This window comes from Ceratotherium simum, chromosome 19 (genome assembly GCF_057802395.1).
Source record: "Ceratotherium simum simum isolate JZ-2026a chromosome 19, ASM5780239v1, whole genome shotgun sequence".
NCBI lineage: Eukaryota > Metazoa > Chordata > Mammalia > Perissodactyla > Rhinocerotidae > Ceratotherium > Ceratotherium simum.
Window position 1 is genome coordinate 37,949,745 of NC_141918.1, and position 18,650 is coordinate 37,968,394.

The following is an 18,650-nucleotide window of genomic DNA, read 5'->3' on the forward strand; positions in this document are numbered from 1 at the left end:
CTTTCACTTTTTGCCTTTGTTTACTTTGTCGTTATGTACAATTTAATTGCTCACCTGCAATTTCTTAGGCGTCCTGGGTACATTCATGTTTATTACTTCACAGTTGTACTCTGGCAATTGATCTAAACAAATTGCAAGTCAAGAAATAAAGTCAAATGTAAATAAAAACTTATCAAAAGATATTTAAAACTGATGACGATCACCCAGAAAGTTTACAAAGAAAATCTTCTATAAATCTGGTAAAATCGAAGTCATTACAGTTCAGTTACAGGAGAGAAAAGGCCGGCTGATGAAGGACTATCTGCCTAGTCTAATGGACAAGTGTTTCTGAAGCCTATTTAAGTCGAATTTGTATATTCATAATCAGATTTCTGATTAAAAGAATCATTATTGAAATTATTACAATAATTCCTTTTTAAGTATTTCCCTGTACCTACCTGAATGGAGCACACACACATAAAAGCAAGACCCAGCCCATGAACAGCAGGCTCCTGGACACTGGAGCAAACTCCACACGTCCAGAATCTGGGAGAGTAGCTTCAGAGCCAACAGGTTATCAGTATTTGTGGAGAAACAGGAAATCGATTTCTTTTCTCAATACATGGCCAGCAAGCAAATAAATGGAAGGGAAGACGATATAAAATTCTTCTAAATTTCTTTCAAATAATTTTGTCTGTCTTTTGCAGGCAACTAAATTATGGAAGACACAGGAAGACGTTTATTGAAATTTAAAGGATATTATTTTAAACGTGTTGGACTTGATGTTGACTTTTTAGAAAATTTAGATGATTTTGAAATCAGAGATGATGATGATGTCTTCATAATCACATACCCCAAATCTGGTAAGTTTTGTACTCAACAGCTAATCTAATAAATAAATAATAGTTTTATAACATGAGAACTTAGTCTTTTTGCTAGCATTATATATGGGCATATACTCTTAATCTATTGAGTATGATAAAGTTAACTGAATTTAATACCCTGTGAAATAAGGTCTTTTACAATGTAGCGGAACATTATATCTGATTTTGGCAAGCGAAAGGGACAAAGTATTGAAGCATTAAATTGAAGACAACCTATCAAACATTGATTGCTGAAGTGGGCTGGGAAAGGAGGCAGGAAGAGTTACCATTAGGCAGGTATTTGGACACATCCTTCAAGCTTTATTTAATAACTAAGGGCATGAGAAGGAGGAAATTTAACTTATACTATTCTCCAGAATGAGTAATAATCCCCAAATATTTTTAATTAGTCTCTGGGTCATAGAATGTCTGGTCCCATTAAAGTAAAATTCTAAGCAGTGCATGGGGAAGACCTTAAAGGGCTGCGCCTTTTCTCACTTCTCTCCCAAGGTTCTGCCTCAGGGCCTGGTACCTTCATCCCCTACCTGTGCCTGCCCTTTTCCTGCTGATGACCCCATATGACTAAGGCCCAATTTTTATTTCATTTTCTATTCTGTTTGTTCCTCTCAGGCAGCTCAGTTTTATTTCATGTACTGTATTCTGAGGACTCTTTTGCCCCTTCTCACTCCCCATTCATCCATTCTGTTTGATAGCTCCCCACACTAAGCCCATTTCCAATGCTACGGTTTCCTTATTGCCTCAGATTGGATGATCAAACAGTGACTCTTTCAGCTTTTAAATAATACTGTATCAAAACCATAGAAACCAATCAGCATTTGTAAGATCAGAGATATTTTAGATAGTCTTTGAATATACGTAAAACATAAATTCTTAATAGAAAATAGTCTTGCTCCTTGAAAGTTTTCTTAGCTTCTCAAAAAAAGAACAGGGTACAATTGTAAATTACAGGGGTTCACAGGAGAATGAAGGGTCTGAGTACTTTAACAATATTTTTTTATTCCCGCTGAGTCTGCTGGACCCCGCAGTGAGCACTGCAGCTCTAAGGGAGCCCTAAGAGTCCTGTGTGCTCCTCCTGTAACCTTCCTAGATTAAAGCCAAGCCAGCACTTGATGGGTCAGTAGTAGGGATTTTTTTTTGAGGAAAACCTTTCAATTCCATTTGAATGTAAGTGTGTCTCCCAATTACTTGAATGTTGAGAGTGTCCTGGTGTAGCTGGGCAGTCAACGTGACACGGGGAACATCTTTACATTCAGGTTAGTCTCTTGTGGATCTATGAGGGGTGTGGGATGTGCAGTTGGCCTGGGGTATCCAGGAAGGTCCCTCTAAAACATTAAGTTACCTTAATGGCTATCAAGAGATGCAGAGTGAAGCCTTGAGAGTGGGTTCCAGTTACTATATTATTTGATTCATAGAGACAAGAGAGGATACAATATATGTTATATATACATTGATATATATTGCTATGGTCTGAATGTTTATGTCTCCCCAAAATTCATATGTTGAAATCCTAACCCCCAAAGGTGATGATATTAGGAGGTAGGGCCTTTGGGAGGTGATTAGCTCATGAGAATAGAACCTTCAGAAAAGGGATTAGTGCTCTTATAAAAGAGGCTCCAGAGAGATCTCTAGCTCCTCATACCATGTGAGGACACAGCGGGGAGGCCCTGGCTATGAACCAGGAGGGCAGCTCTCACCACACACTGAATCTTCTGACACCGAGCTCTTGGGCTTCCAGCCTCCAGTACTGTGAAATAGATTTCTGTTGTTTATAAGCTTCCAAGGCTGTGGTATTTTCTTATAGCCCCCTGAGTGGACTAAGGCATATATATGTGAGTATGTACATATATATATGCCTGTACATATATATATGGACACATACTGTCACGGAAAAATACTCATAATGAATTGGTTAAGTTTAAAAAGCAAATTGTAGGAAAATAGCTATTGTATAATGCCATATGTTTTTAAGGAAGAGAGAAGAGAGGAAGACAGAGACAGAAACAGAGAAAGAAAAGTAACACAAACTATATAATGTGTTTGAGTGTAGAAAAATGATATATGAATGGACGGCATATTAGTGTTTATTGTAAGGGAGGAAGAACTTCCTTTTACCCTCTCAGGTTCTGTGGATGGCCTAAGAAACTGATGTAAGACGGATTAACAGAAGAAAAGCATATACATTTATTTAACATTTTTACTTGTACATGGAAGTCTTCGGAAGGAAAATGAAGACCCAGAGAAGCTGTTAGACCTAAAAGCTTACATACTTTTTACACAATGAAGGATAAAAATGTGGGCATGTGACCAGACAAAAGGGCTTGCCTAAGGGAGAGTAAATCGTGGGACAGTGAGTAGGAAATAAATGGGGAAACTAGTGGAAGATAAGTGTTATTTTAGTAGGTTTGTTGTATAGATCTACTTTGGGGTTGACTCTCATTCTCTGCTGATAAGAATGTTCTTTTCTTCCTGGTACAGGTACTGGTACTTTTCTCATGGGACATTTTATGACCTGCTTTTAGGTAAAAGGGAGAGGTCACCGAGTCCTTCCTGTACCCGCTATTTCTCAAGTGCCTTCAGCTCAAAATAATCAATATGCCAAAGTGGCATATTTGGGGTCTCATGTTTAGAACCCCTTTGGTATAAAAAAATTTTTCAAGTATACTTACATACCTTTAGCAGTATTTCTGTATGGGGAATGGACAAGGATATGGATCTGACAGATTTTAAACTTCATATTTATGTTATATATATCAGTAAGGTTTTTTAAAAAAAAAATTTTCCCAGTTTTATTGAGATATAATTGACATAGGGCAGTGCATTTGTTTAAAAAAAAAAACCAACATAATGGTTTGATATATATATATATATTGCAGAATATTACCACAAGTTTAGTTAACATCCATCACTGCACGTAGTTACCAATTATTTTTTTCCCGAGAACATTTAAGATTTACTCTCTTAGCAACTTTCAAGTATACAACAGAGTGTTGTTAACTATAGTCACCGTGCTCTACATCACATCCTCATGACTTATTAATCTTATAACTGGAAGTTTGTACCTTTTGACTATCCTCACCCATTTCCCCCATCTCCACCCTCTGTCTTTGGCAATCACCAATCTGTTCTTTTTTCTAGGAGTTTTATTTTTTCTTAGATTCCACATAAAAGTGAGATCATACAGTATTTGTCTTTCTCTGTTTGACTTATTTCACTTAGCACAATGCCGTTGAGTTCCATCCATGTTGTCGTAATTGGCAGGATTTCATTCTTTTTTATGGCTGAATTATATTCCATGGTGTAATATATATACTACATTTTTTTATCCATTCACCCATCAATGGATGTTTCGGGTGTTTTCCTGTCTTGGCTATTGTAAATAATGCTGCAGTGGACATAGAGGTGCATATATCTTTTTGAGTCAGTGTTTTTGTTTCCTTCAGATATGTACCCTGGAAGTGTAATTTCTGGATCATATGGTAGTTCTATTTTTAATGTTTTGAGGAACCCTCATAGTCTTTTTCATAGTGGCTGTATCAATTTACATTGCCACCAACAGTGCACAAGGGTTGCCTTTTCTCCACACCCTTGTCAACACTTGTTATCTCTTGTCTTTTTGATGACAGCCATTCTAACAAATGTGGGATGAAATGTTATAGTGGTTTTGATTTGCATCTTCCTGGTGATTAGTGATGCCAAGCACCTTTCCATGTACCCATTGGCCATTTGTATATCTTCCTTGAAAGAATATCTATTCACATCTCTGCCCATTTTTAATTGTATTGTTTGTTTCCATGCTACTGAGTTGTATAAGTTCTTTACATATTTATATATTAACCCCTTTTCTGATATATGACTTCCAAATATTTTCTCCCATTCTGTAGGTTGCCTTTTCATTTTGTTGATAATTTCCTTTACTGTATAGAAGCTTTTTAGTTTCATTTAGTCCCAGTTGTTTATTTTTGCTTTTGTTACCCTTTCTTTTGGTGTCATATAGAAAAATATCATTTTCAAAAACCAATGCCAAGGAACTCACTGCCTATATTTTCTTCTATAAGTTTTATGGTTTCAGGTCTTACATTCACGTCTTTCATCCATTTTGAGTTGATTTTTGTGTATAGTGTAAGATAGTGGTCCAGTTTTATGCTTTTGCAAGTGGATTTCCAGTTTTACAACACCATTTATCAAAGAGACTATCCTTTCTTCATTGTATTTCTCAGCTCCTCTTTTGTAAATTAATTGAACGTGTATGCATGAGTTTATTTCTCAGCTCTCTATTCTGTTCCATTGATCTATGTGTCTGTTTTTATGCCAATATCACACTGTTTTGGTTCCTATAACTTTGTGTTATAATTTTAAACCAAGAAGTACAATACCTCCAGCTTTGTTCTTTCTCAAGATATTTTTGGCTATTCAGGTCCTTTATGGTTCCATACAAAATTTAAGATTGTTCTATTTCTGTGAAAAATACCATTGGAATTTTGATAATGATTGCATTGACTCTGTGGATTGCTTTGTGTAGTATTTTAACAGTATGAAATCTTCCAATCCATGAACATGGAATGTCTTTCATTTTATTTGTGTCTTCTTCAATTTCTTATATCACTGTCTTATAGTTTTCAATGTACAGGTTTTTCACCTCCTTAGTTAAATTTATTCTTTTTGATTGCTTTCATAAATGGGATTTTTTTCCTAATTTCTCTTTTTGATAGTTGATTGTTAGTATATAGAAATGCAACTTATTTTTGTATGTTGATTTTGTATTCTGCAACTTTACTGAATTCATTTATTAGTTCTAACAGTTTTTCGGTGGAGCCTTTAGGGTTTTCTATATATAAATCATGTCATTTGTCAAAGAGACAGTTTTACATCATCATTTCCAATTTGGATTCCCTCAGATTTCTGCATAGATTACTTTCTCCCCTCTTTTGGGTCCCTATTGAAATATTACATTCTCAGTGAAGCCATTCTGGTTGGTCATATTTAAAAATGCAGCCCCACTCAAAAAACTTGCAATCTTTTTGCTGCTTTATTTTCTTATATGAATACAACATTTATCACCTTATAATATACCACATATTTACCTGTTTAATTTGTTTATAAGGCCATCGTTAGGAAAAACAGTATAGTAGTCACACAAGAACAAATAAGCCACAGGAACAAGAACGACCTGGGAAAAAAGCCTGTATGTATAAGAGAATGCAATATAAATTTAAGCACGGTTCACCTATTAGTGGGGAAAGGTTGGGTTCTTTAGTTTTGGGAAAACTGGCACACTATATGGAGAAAACACAACTGGATCCCTAGCACTGCATACAAGAATAAACTCTACTTGTACTGAAGACATTAATATCAAAGTTAAAACTAGCTATTAGAAAAAATGCAGGAGAAAAATCATTGCGACCTAGGAGTGGGGAAGAGCTTCTTAAACAAATGTTCGAAGTTGAAAATTTAGGTAAAACATTTGATAATTTCAATTACATCAAAATTAAGGATTTGGGATTTTGCTTAACAAAAAATTCCATGGGAAAATTTAGTAGGTGACAGAATGAGAGAAAATGTTTACAATGTCTAAAATAAAAAGATTAATATCTAGAATGTATAAGGACTACAAATCAAGCAATCTGAGTATAAAAATAGCCAAAGAAACTGAGAATTTGCAGAAGAAAATCACCCTCTACCATATAAAGAAAGAAATGCAAACTTGGTAAACAATAAGATATTACTTTACATCTATGAGACTGACAAAAATTAGAAAGGTAAGTAATGCTGAATGCTGGCAAGGAGTGGAGCAAGATCTGTATTCATTAGCATATTGCCAATGGGAGACTAGATTGAAGCAGCCATTCTCTGGAGAGCAATCTGGCACTACTGGGTCAAATAAGGTATAGACATACCAAGCAATTCCTCTTTTGAATATTTATCCTAAACAAAATCCCATACAGGTCCATAGGAAACATGAGTGAGGATGTTCATTGCAGTGTGGTTTGTGGAGGGGTGTCCATCAGTGAGAAAGTGGGTAAGTCAATCCAGGGATGCACACCATGAATAATAGGCAGCAGATATAAGGAGCAATGGATCAGAGGTACACATAAATGGAACTTAAAACCATAGTGCATAGTGAAAAAATTAAGAAATGATGCACATTGACATCGATTGAAAATACAAGGAAACAATAATATATATTTCAAAAGAATACATTCAAACAAATGGATGCACTTTAAATCCCAAAGACTGGTTGCCTATGGTGCCGCAGGGGTAAGAAAGGAGGTAGGAAATGAAAATAAAAGGGATAAACAGATAAAGGAGGGTCTGGAATAAATCAGTGATGTTAATATGGCATGAACTGAAGAGAATAATTAATACCACTTTCCACTAACACCTGACATCCACAAAGGGCAAAAAAAAAAAAAAAAAAAAAAAAGAAAGAAAAGAAAGAGAAGGGCAAGAGGGGATGGGGGAGGGAAAGGAGGAAGAGAAACAGAAGAGGAAGGAGGAGGGTGAAGGGGAGAAGAAGATGCAGCCCATTTTGCCTGGGGGACACATTCTTCCAGTCCTCCTATTCTCGAATCTCTGCAGACCTGTGGCCCCCTCAGGGCATGACTGGTAACCCCTCAGCGCCCATGAAACTGTGATTCCTCCTGCAGAAGTAGTATCTGTTATCTGGGGAAGGAAGGATGTAAGAAACCCCTTTAGAGCTTCATAACAATGAGTTTTCACTGAGTTTTCGCTCCAGCTATGATACTATGTAGGCACATGTCGTCATAGTCTTCCTTGGGCAACACTGGAAACTATAACCACCAATATTAAGGCACTGAGAGGACTGGATAAGGCACACACCACCTGCACCTGCCAGCAAGGAATGTATGCCCAACAATGATCTTGCTCACCATGTGCAGCTGCTCAGCATGGGTGATTGGATGGTCTTTGGGAAGGAAGCCTAGGATCAGAATTGGTGACGGGCTAGTAAGATTTCTCGTTTCAGAATTCTGATTAGTATCCCCACTGGGATTTCTGATGTTTTGGTGAGTTAAGTATTTTTAAAGCATTGGAATGGAAATGTTAGAAGCACAACCTTTGTAGTGAGTATGTTTATGTCTTAAGAGTCCCATATAAAAAGTAAGGAAAAGAAGTGTAAGGAAACTAAAGCAGGCAATTTCAGCTACACATTTGGTCACATATGTCCACTCTAATTAAAATTAACTGAAATAGTCATCATAAGAATTTCTCACATCCCACTAAAAGTCAAAGGTCCCACTTTAGATGTCATCTTCCCATTTCTGTCTGTATGTAGGTGTCACATATAGGTATTTGTAATCAACACCATTTCCTTAAGTAGAGATCATAGTCAAAGAGAGAAAACATGGAGAAAGTGGGAAAGATTAAAAGTTACTTCCTCAATGGAGTTCTGTTTTTCTGTGCTTATACTAGCTAATGCTCTAGGAGTGGGGCTGAGGAAGAAAATGTAGAAGTAGGCATAGAGGATAATTTAAAGTTACCATATATGAAGCAGAAGAAAGCACAGAGAAGGAGGCAAGAATAAACTTGAGTGACAAATGCCCATGGTGTTTCAAATGGACCTTATCCTTAAAAGGAAAAATGAAAGCAATATTCATTGTTTTTTACCAATATTGCACTTTAAATTAAAAAAAAATCCATCCAGATGAAATTATCATTATACTTAGCACAATAACAAACTTTACATGATTTAAAAACTGATGGCATATCCATCTACATGTGTGAGAAATTTCTGTATTATTGAAAACAAATTTTTTTCTTTTACAGGAACCATCTGGTCTCAGCAGTTGTTGAGCTTGATTTATTTTGAAGAACATGGCAAAAGAACTGAAAATCTGGAAACAGTTGATCGTGTGCCCTTTCTTGAGTACAATTTTCAAAACATAGACTTTAGTGCAAGACCATCTCCTCATCTATTCTCTACTCACCTCCCACACTACTTGGTTCCAAGAGGACTGAAGAACAAAAAAGCCAAAGTAGGAAATAGAAAGACTTTGAATGCTGAAGGGTAACTGCTTTTTTCATTACTTCATTTTATCTCATTACATTGCTACTACATTCATCCAGCTATTAGCAAATGTGGTATTTTACATACTTTAATGTTTGATAGCCATTTGAATTCTTATTTTATAATGTTAGAATTTTATTTTTCACCTTGTCTTTTTTGCTGATTATATAAGTAATACAGCAAATTAAAAAATAAAAGAGTGTATATATGTGTATTTAATCTACATAAGAGTGTATATTATAATAGAACATACATTATATGTCGTATATAATATATATGCTCTTTAATATTTATGTTATTTAATTACCTCTATTACCAATTCAGCCATGGGCGATTCCTTACCTTCTTAACTCCTAGTGCCCTCGCTGCTTCCCTTTGACACTTCCAACCTATTTTATCCACTTTCTCCCTCAAAGTGCCTAGTACTTTTGAAGTCCAAAGGAATTTCAGACCAAATCACCGTTCTCTACAGAGTGATTCTCTCTCCCTCTCTCCCATCCCTCCCTGCATCAATCACCTCCATTCATTGATAATGTCAGCTCTTGGCTCATTACCTTCATTTCTTCCTCGACTCCTGTCACTCATGAGATTATTTCAAGTTCATGTGAATGGTCCTCTAGCAGGGCCAACAAGGGTGAGGCAAACAAGGCACCCGGGCACACACTTGAATGAGGCACCTACTCTCAGTACCCAGCAAGTGCAGGATTGGCCTCCTTTATATTTACACCTCAGGCTCGGCGCTCACCTTCCCCTGGTCCTTCCCCTGCTGGCCTCTTAGCGTTGACTTCTTCAACTCCAGTGACCTCCTCCACCGATCTCAGCCACCCTCTACTATAACCCACTTGTTATAAGCTTGCTTTTATTTATAGCACTTTTTGCCCACTGATGTAATATACATTTATTTGTTTATTCACTTTCTATCTTTCTGACCAGAATGTAAAACCCATGAGAGAGGCAGAGGTTCATTCACTCCTGTATTCGCAGTGCTTACAATAGTGCCTGGCAGTTAGTAGTTGGAATGAATGAATAATGAAATCACCAGTCATTGTCCTAACTTAAATTGTGACTTCAAGCATATTTTTATCTGACTGCTGCCTCCTATTCTTCCTAGTCCTTTTCTGGTGTTTCCATTTCAGTGATGTGTCAGAATCATTCAGATCTCCAGCCCCCTCACCCTACACTTCTTCACTCTCTCTCATCACCCTCACCTATCCTCAGTTTTCTCATTATCCACCATAGACTCCATATTTTGGCACTATAATCCCTTTTATCTAAATTCTCTTGCTCTGTTCATCTCTACTATAATCAGCCAGCAAACCCTAATTCTGGTTAAACACAATCGTTATGTATCCATACCTATGTTCAAGAATCTGATAGTGATTGGGGAAAATAACACCAAACAATTAAAAGTAGTGCCTGGTTTTTAAATTTATGGCCACAATTCTCAAATTCTACTTCTCTAATTTTTTTGTTTTCTTACTCTCCAAAATGACTATTTGATACTTTCTTTTCTCTTAACAAACCTGAAAACATTTTGCTCTACCTATCCACCACCGCCAGTAATGACCTCCAAACCAGAAAATCTACTCTTACTGGTGTCCACTCACTGCCTTCCCTCCTTAAGAGGAAAAAGTGCAATGCGTGGACTGTCTCTGCTCTTTTGAAAGATCAGCCCTTCCACTTATACTTAGGATCCCTTTTCATCTACCCCAGTGATTCTCAAATGGGAATGATTTTGTTCCCCATAGGGTATTTGGAACTGTCTAGAGGCATTTTTGGCTAGCGTGGTTGTGGTGCTACTGGTAGTTAGCGGGTTGAGGACAGGGATGTGTTAAATACCCTACAATGCACAGGGCAACCCCTCACAACAAAGAATTATCTGGTCCAAAATGTCAATTATGCCACTGTTGAGGAACTTTTTTCTATACTCAAATATATTGCTTGAGCAATTATTTCTTTGTTTCATTCATCACCAGTTTCCTCCTCTTTACTGGATCATTCTCTTTGGCCCATAATCATGTTTTCATGTTGCACATCTTTAAAATAGAACTCCCCTTGCTCCCATTCAGTTTTTTCAGCTTCCGCCTTTCTGTACACCTTTTGACCTAAACTTCTTAAAATATTGAGCTTCTGCCTCAACTCTTTCATTGAAGCCTCAATAACAATGTCACTTATTTCTCATAATTTTATAAATTAAGAGATCTTTTCTCTATCATCTTACTCAGCCTATCAGTGTCATCTGACACAGTTCATCACTTTCTCCTTCTTTAAACATATTCTTTTCCTACCTGACACCATATCATTGGTGTTCAGTCTACCTCAAGGGACACTTAACAGCAGATATTCTTGGTTGCCTATCCAACAACCATTCCTTCTCCTCTTCTTTCACGTCAACATAACTCTCATTTTGTTTGCAAATCTCTCCTCTATGTGCTTTCAGGCCAGATGGTTTAATCCCCGGGTAAGGGGGTATCATTGGGCTGGTCTAAGGCAATCATGTTGGTCCCAGTCTTGTGGCAGTGATTGATTTGGGCATACGTAAGTGATATACTGTTGGCCAATGACACAAGACAAGAATTTTATTGAGCATCTTCTGGGAAAAGTTTTCTTCCCTCTTTTAAAGAGACCTTGGGGAAACAAAAGTGGTAGCCATCTGGGACATGGAGGAGGGTTAGCATGTCAGAGTGGAAAAGTGGGAAGATTACAAGGCCTTGATGACAACACTGAGATGATGAGTTAACCTAACCTGTTCCATTCTAATCTTGGGCCTTCATGGTTTGTGAGAAAAATCAATACCTTTGTTATTCAGGAAATGTTATTTGGGGTTTTCTCTAACTTATGCAACAGCATACTGAGACACTGCTGTTTCTTCCTTCCTGGCTTCTCCTTCTCTGTCCAGCCTCCGAGTAATGATGATTCCCAGGTATTTGGCCTGGTCTTCTCTTCTCCCTCTGGAGTTAATCCCCAGGTAATATTACCCAGTCACATAAATTTAAATACAATCTCTATGTAGTTGACTTCTCCCCTTAATTCTGGAGTGACTTAAGTATCTATTTGATATCTCCTGTTCTATGTCTAATAGAGATCTCAAATTTAAAATATCCAAATGGAACTTTTGATTTTTTTCCTCAAACCTCTCCCCTTCCTAGTTTCCCTATGTTAACAACTTGTGTCATTGTCTACCTTAGAGGGGCAGGACCCAGACATGTGGCATAAGTTGCTCCGTGATACCACTGTCACTTTTATATAAGCAAATGGATGTATGACAAAAAGCCATTTTCTCAAACCCAAAGCTAGAGACACAAAGGGAATCACAGCAAGGGAATGAAAGGGACTCCTTTCTTTCATGTCCAGGAGGATCATTCATTTACTTACAGAAACATCAACCATTGTGGATAATTTGTTTGATACTGTCCCCTGCTTTGTTGCTATCAACTGAGTCCCATGGCTGAAGGACTCTCTTTCCAGTGAAGTGGGGGGCACTCAGGGATGAGGCGAGCCTCAGATACACCCAGCATCCATCAACTCACCTTCCAGCATTAAAGGTTGGCTCCAGGCAGTGTGCAGGGAGGTGTTATGTGGATGAAAGCTTCCCTGTACCTAACTTGGATGTTTCACAAGAGAAGCAACAAAAGATAGACACGTCATTTCACAATGAAGATGCAGGACTTGGGTTTTATTCAGAGCCCCTGAATGTTCTGTACAGACACTGAATGAGCCACTTAGACGTGGGTTGGAACAGATATTGATGCTATTTTGTATTCCAGTATGATTGGGTTGCTTCATTGTTACTATGAAACTATTTCTTCTGGTTGGTTACAATAAGCAATTTTTAAAATGAATCCTCTCTTCCTTCAATGTAGAAACTGTTTAAGAAGTAACTTCTGTGGGCCGGCCCTGTGGCTTGGTGGTTAAGTGCGCGCGCTGCGATGCTGGCGGCCCGGGTTCGGATCCCGGGTGCGCATCGAGGCACCACTTCTCCGTTCATCCTGAGGCCGAGTCCCACATACAGCAACTAGAAGGATGTGCAGCTACGACACACAACTATCCACTGGGGCTTTGGGGGGAAAAAATAAAATAAATAAAATCTTTAAAAAAAAAAAAAAAAAAAGAAGTAACTTCTGTGTGCCAAAGCAGCTGTGCTTTACTCCGTGAGGATATAAAGATAAGGAATATGTAAAATGTACATTGAAGGATGAGAGAAATACATTCTAAATTTTATAATATGATTTGAAAATGTTTTAGTAAGTTATTCTCATTCTCATATAATTTTATAGTTTATGAAGCATTTTCACGTGTTGCTAGTTTGTGTAGGGGCAAGAGAATAAAGTTGTTCTCTCTGCCTGGGGGAGTTAAGAAGAGGTAACTTCTGAGCTGTATCTTGAAGAGTGCTTGATATTCACTAGACCGAACAAGAAGAGAGAGGCATTGCAGAAAAGGGGAAAACCTGAAATTCAAAGGAGAAGGCTGAGCATGGACATGACATGGTTAGGAAATTGTGAAAGCTCAAAATAACAGGCCTCACCCAATTGAAATCTATTCGGGTAAAAATATGACAGAATGAAAGCCTCAGAAACAATGATTCCTTTCTTTCCTTGCAGGTCATTTACATATACAGAAACCCTAAGGATGTTATGTGCTTATATTTTCATTTTTCACACAAGTGGGCAGAAAATGAAGCTACAACTACAATTGAGGAATTCATGGAACTATTTCTAGAAGGAAAAGGTAACTGAACTTATAAACCAAGCAATAAGTTTGCTGTCCATGATGAGTTTTAAGCTTAGTGAATTTGGCAGAGGGAAAAGAGGATCATGAAATAGAGGCGAATGGGGGTCAGTGGTCAGTATATCAAGTCAGTTGGTAGGATTGTCTTGGATGACCAGGTCCTGCCATTCATACAAATTCTGCTCACTTGCACCCACTCTCAAGATATGTTTAGATTACAAATTCCTATTACCAGGGAAGATTTAGATATAACCATGAAAGGAGTGGGAACAGATTAGTGTTTCACTAGCCCAGATGTTTCTGTTGTAGTATGGCTGAGAAGGGACCTCAGTTTAGATTACAATACATTTGGTGCTTTGGTCCGGCATATCACATGTGGCACCTCCCATAAGCTCCTATTTGATAAAATTCTCTTCCACGTTCTTTTCTGAGAAGCCAATGTAGCTGGTTGAGGAGGAGAAAGGCCTGCTGAGATAGATGATGATCTCACATGGGAGAACCCTGCTTAGGCTCTAATCCACTGTGCAGAGCTGAAGTGACTCATCAGGGAGCCTACAGCGGTCCCATGGAGTGAGGAAATAACTTTATGTGTGTTTTGGGGATAATGGTAGGAGCCAGAAGGAGAGGATTTTTTCCTCTGATTGTTCATTTTTGGTTCTTTCTAACCCTACTTTAAGCTGCTTTTCTGTTTATACAAAATACACTAGTAAGAGACGGATTTCTCCTTGAATTCATACAATTGTTTCCTGGTGGATTCTCCCAGAACCCTGTGATGGGGAACATCTTGAATCTAGAAACTGACTTCCTTTTCCTTCTTTTCTTACTAAAGATTCCTGTATCCCATAAGAAGACTATAGCTTATATTTCAATGTGTTCCATATATTTACCCAATTACTTATCTGTTCTTTCCACAGTGACAGGAAGTCTTTGGTTTGACCATATCAAAAGTTGGTATGAGCACAGAAGCCACTTCCATATTCACTTCATGATGGATGAGGACATGAAGAAGGTGAGATGAGATTACATTTGTGATTTAACCTAACCTGTAACCCAGCCTGGCCTATTGAAATTTTTGTGTCCAGAACCGAAAGAACAATATCAAATTTGAGATACAAGATTAAGTGTAGCATGAGACTTATTTCCTGTATCACTTCTGTATTTTGTGTATCATGTTTTTATTTAGAATTAATGACATAAAATTTCTTAAGAAAAAATCGTATGTGTATGAGAGATTTTCTGTGTGTATAAGTGGGCCTGCATATGTTTGATTCTTTTGAACTAGGCTATTGGTCTCTCATGGATTATTAATTCTATTTTCTGAATTATTCATCCTTCTAATATTCTAGCTTTTATGTTCATCATACTGTGATGTATTTCTTGTGAACTTTAATCTTGTCTGCATTGTGTTCAGTAAAGCATTGCATGATAAATTAAATGAAAATATCTGTATATCATCAGGAAGAATCCAGCTCCCAGCAACAGTCAACTATAAGTGGCTTAAAACATAAGAACATCTGTTGTTTATTGACGGAAATCCAGAGGTAGGCTATTCTGAGGCTGGCAACTCAAGGATGTCGTGAATGTCCCAAGCATTTTTTATCTTTCCTTTTCATCATATTTGGTGTGGCAATGATGCAGCCCCTCATAGTTGCAAAATGGTTGTCACCACTCCAAATTCATGTCCTCATGTGATACCATCTAAAGCAGAAAGAGAGGAAACTGGGACAAAAAGAGCTTTTTTCCTTGCTCTGTTGCCCCCTTTTCTCCAGGAGGAAAATCAATCTTAGAAGCTTCTATTTGACTTCCTCTTTCTGTTTCAATGCCAAAATTGCATCTTGTACCACAAGGATTGTTGATCAATCAGAATCATTCCTGGAATAGGCTGGGCACTAAGCCTAGACTCTCCTGTTGAGTCCACATCACCTACCAAAGAAAAGTTCAAGTATCTGGCTGATTTGCAACGCTCCTCACAATATGGCCCCATCCAGTACCTCCAGCCACGTCTCCTAGTTTTCTCATCCCAGGCCTGTTCCCATCAAGCTCCAGGGATAATCACTTTCTAACTTTTCAGTGACATGATATCTCACACATTCCATGCAACTATAGTATTGCATATATTGCTTCTTTTTTCTAGACTATATATCTCCAGCTTTGTCTATCTGGAAAATTCCTGTTTTTCCTAAGAGACAAGAACAAATTTTTCTTCTTTCTTGAAACTTTCTGTGAATTCTGTTACACAATTACTCTCTCCCCATAGGTCCTTACTCAGCTCCCAATACTGATTCCATTGTCACCCCTCTTTTCTGTTGCACCATCACCCAGGGCAATGTCTGATATTTAGTAGCTACTCCCAAAATATTTGCTGAGTTAATGCAGATAAAATGAAATATGAATGCTCCTAAAATGAACCCAGACAACACTAAAACAGCAGACAAATGAAAGATTAATTTATTAAGAAGGAATAAGAAAGTCATTTCTCATTGTCCAACTCCAAATTTACAACCAGCCTAAGCACCCACATTTTTCACTCTCATAATGATATATACCCGTGACATTTGTATAAGTTCTTTCTCATAATTTGCATACTTTTTATACTCTATTTCAGGATCTCAGAAATTCTGTGTTGAAAGTCTGCAAATTTCTGGGGAAAGAACTGAATGAGGAGGTCCTGGATGCTGTTGTGAGACAGGCCACATTTCAGAACATGAAGTATGACCCACTAGCAAATTATGAAAATATACTAAACAGCCAACCTGAGGGCAAAAGAAAAAGAAGGCCCTTTTCCTTTGCAAAGGTGAAGTTCAGCGGTAAATGGTTATCTTGGACTGTGGTGCAAATGGACCAAAGTGTAGCCTCTGGACTTCTTGCCAGAGTAACCAAAAATGGAGCCTTCATGGCCCTTTTCCCTTCTCTAGAGAGTTGGTTTTCTATGATTTCTGTTTGGTGCTCTTCATGAGACTACATTACTGGGACCCTGAAGATATCTGATTAGTAACCTAAAATCACAAGGTCTTTATATGACCCCATGAGAATCTTCCAATGCCTAGCACAGTGCCTGCCACAAAATAAATGTTTATTCAGTGTTAGATTCTTTCTCCTCATTAACATGGACACAGCAAGATGATGAGGTAATGATGGGTCTGTTGGATGTCACTGGCCCATCTTACATCTCTGTGATTTATCCTGAATCTCCCCCAGTGGAGAATTGACAGCACAAATTTTCCCTTCTTTGGTTATTGGGAGGGAATATAACACATCTTTTATTAAACTAGACTCTCACATCATAAATTTTTTAGTAATATCTCATTTATCTGGCCTCTGGCGAGTGAAATTTTAGAATGTATGAATTCTCCATACAATTGATAAATTTGAATATTAAAATATTTTTATTACTTTATACTATCTTTCTTAATTATATTTTATGATTTTTTAATTTAGTACATGTAAAGGATGTACTAAAGGTTCATAAGGATGAAAGGTTGATGGCGACATGAATGAGAAATCCTTAATGGGGAGAAAAATAAAAGTGGGAAAAATAATGTTTCTCCCAACACCAAGTTATCGTGCCCCACTGCCCACAAACTTCACTGAAGCACTTTCTTTGTTTTTGCTCCCAGGTACCATTGGAGACTGGAAAAATTACGTGACTGTGTAGTAGAATGAAGGATTTGACAAGACTTTCCAAAGGAAGGTCAAAGATTTTCCCGTGAAGTTCATCTAGGACTTAAATAAAGAATGGATTTCTAAGCTCAGCACAAAAACTCCTAAGACAGCACTTTCAAAAAGCAAATATATTTAATTATAAACTCTAATCTTTGACTATCGTTGGATCATTATTGAAAAACTTAAGTGATTAATAAATATTAATATGGTAGTCTACATCGTTTGCCATCTGTGGCCTGTTTTCTATTTCCAGGGATTCCTCAGTTTCTGCTCAAAAGAGGATTAATCTTATTGTTTTGCATGTAATTATGGAATCACTTTTATTTTACTTTAAGTAATTCCTAAGTTGTTGGTTCAAAGGGGAGTTCATAACATTTGATCAATTTGCAATCTTGAAATGGAAGATATACCAATTTTTAAAAACTACTTCTAGTGTTTTATCATATTTAAGATTTTAATTTTTATGTAATCAAATAAATCAACCTTTTATTTAGTGGCTTCTAGGTTTGCATTTTATTTAGGAGGGTCATTATCTGAAATACTTTCAGGTATTCATAAATCATATCTTTATTTAATCTGTATATATACTTATTTTTTAAGAAAACTATTTTTGCAAACAGATAACAAATTGACCCAACATCATTTATTGAATAGTAACCATTTTCTTACTAATTAAAATAGACATTATCATGTTCTAAAGAATTGTATGGACATGAGTTAACTCATATCTAATGACATATTATTTTGCTGATGTACTTTCTTTTCTTTTTTCAAGACTCTTACATTTTAATTTCTAAAATAAATTTATAATCTCTCATAAAGATTCATGTTGGAATTTTTCCAAGTATTGGTTTACACTTAAATGATAATTTAAAAACTGACATCATTACAAATTGAGACTTCTCCCCCAGAAGTATTGTGTGCTTAGCACTGGTTTGCATTTTCTTTCAGATCATTTAGTAAAGACAGATGGCTCTTAGAAAAGCCTTGTTCATTTCTCGTTAAGTTTATTCCTCGCATGTATAGATAGTATTTGTAGCTATTGGGAGTAGGACATATTATCAGTTATATTTTCTAACTGTTTATTGCTGCTCATGGACTCTTGCCTGCTCATCCACCAGTGGGTTTCTGGTATGAAGGTTGGCTGGGTGGGAAGCAATGCAGTTAGTCTGAGGCCGGCAGTAGTGTGGATGCTGCCACCACCAACCACCAGATTCTGCAGACCCACTGTTGTGTCTCTGCTTATTCGTGCCCAACTTAGGGCTGCTTTTATTTCAACTTGCTCATCGCTCTGTTTATCTTTCCTAAGAAACATGCACAATTTCTTTCATAAGCTCCTGCTTTAAACAGGACATAAAGGGCCCTGATTCTTC

General features: G+C 37.2%; 1 pseudogene; it reads left to right on the top strand.

Moving 5' to 3' along the window:
- The first annotated feature begins 697 nt into the window (after positions 1 to 697).
- On the top strand, positions 698 to 17,413 carry LOC101401021 (amine sulfotransferase-like; annotated as a pseudogene).
- The last annotated feature ends 1,237 nt before the right edge of the window (positions 17,414 to 18,650 follow it).